Below are 1,433 nucleotides of genomic sequence, written 5' to 3'. Positions count from 1 at the left end.
AACCCTAGACGTTAAGACTTAACTTTCTTTAGCCAGACCATGTTTATTCGCACCCCGCTTGATTTCTTGTGTGGTACATGCGAAGACCAGTCCACAGTGGGGAAGTTAACATCTAATCCCAAAGTTCTCAACGAGTCCAGATCCACAATATTAACGCGATTAGCGACTACTAGTAGCACAAAGAATCCTGTTCTTTATCTTGGCTTTCTTTAAAATCCGAACGCGGGAAGGGCGGGCGCGAGCTTGTTGGACGTCAGCAGCAAACATTGGAAATCCGGGGTAAATTGGAAATTTGGGACATGGGGTTAAAAAAAAAAAAGAAGAAGAAGAAATAAATGGATGACAGCGACAAATTCCATGGGTTTAAACCCGCACCAATGGCGAAAGCCAGAATGGAGCCGGGGAAGAGGCCTCCTCGAAACCTTTCAAGGACGCAAGAGGGGTGAAAAGTTTTTTTCCCCTCAACTCAAGACTTAAGCTCCAGTCCTTGTGAACCTGAGAATGTAAGGATGAGAACCTTGGAATAATACTCCGTAGAGCGAAGCGAGAAACGATTTTCAGCCACTTATTCAATCATGAAACGCCTTGCAGCACTGGCCGCCTATCAAATCCATGCTCACAGATACAGGTACATGGGCATGGCCTATGGTCTGGCCCTGACTGCAAAAGCGGATTTGGTCGCCCAGGTCAGGGCCTGGAACATTGTGAGAGCAAGTCGTTCCAAGGAAGAAGCCGCTTGGGCTACTCCGTAGTGAGGACTGATGTGGGGTTGGAGAGAGAGGAAGTGACCGACAGCATTCCTTGACGATCCAACCGTGATCAGATATTTCCGCGAGAGAAGAATCAATTTGAAAAATTAATGCTATACACCACTGAAAACTGGAAAAGAAAAAAAGAAAAGAAAAGGGGGGGAATTAAGTAAGAATGTATGTAAGAAGGGAAAATAATTTGAAAAAATTAATTGAAAATACTTGAATCTGCCCACACTCAGAATCGAACTGAGGATCTTATCATTACTAGTGATACGCTTTACCACTAAGCCACGCGGGCGTATTTTGCTTCAACAGCGATTAAGTTAAAAACACAAATGATGTCTCGTCTGGTCTCGGCAATCGGCCCAACCAACGGTTAATAGTTTTCCGATGCCAAATGTCCCCACGGCGCAGGCCCAGACGCGGCCAGACGGATGCCCGAAGCCTGATTGGGCCGATGCTGCAAACTCCTCGAGGGGGATATACTTTGCTTGACAAATGAGTGCGCAGCAGCAATTCCTTTTTTCGGTTTCAACTCAGAAGGCACAAATAAAAATACTTTTTGTTTTGGATTTGAAACTGCCCGATCCATGAAGATTACCATGGCCCTCTATGATAAGATGCCACCTTCACTTCGGGACCCAGAGAATTTCCCGCCTTTGGCTCTCTGTTCTAGACTTC

The 1,433-nt window shown here is 45.7% G+C and overlaps 1 non-coding gene across 1 annotated transcript; it reads right to left on the bottom strand.

Annotated features, from left to right (window-relative positions):
* Positions 1 to 978: 978 nt before the first annotated feature.
* Positions 979 to 1,050, bottom strand: HCAG_09384. Its single transcript has one exon. It is a non-coding gene; the product is annotated as a tRNA-Thr (tRNA).
* Between the last annotated feature and the right edge of the window lie 383 nt (positions 1,051 to 1,433).

This window comes from Histoplasma capsulatum, genomic scaffold (assembly GCF_000149585.1).
Source record: "Histoplasma capsulatum NAm1 scaffold_1 genomic scaffold, whole genome shotgun sequence".
In the NCBI taxonomy this organism is placed as follows: domain Eukaryota; kingdom Fungi; phylum Ascomycota; class Eurotiomycetes; order Onygenales; family Ajellomycetaceae; genus Histoplasma; species Histoplasma mississippiense.
Note: the sequence above shows the minus strand (reverse complement) of the source record. Positions and strands in the feature narration are given on the sequence as shown.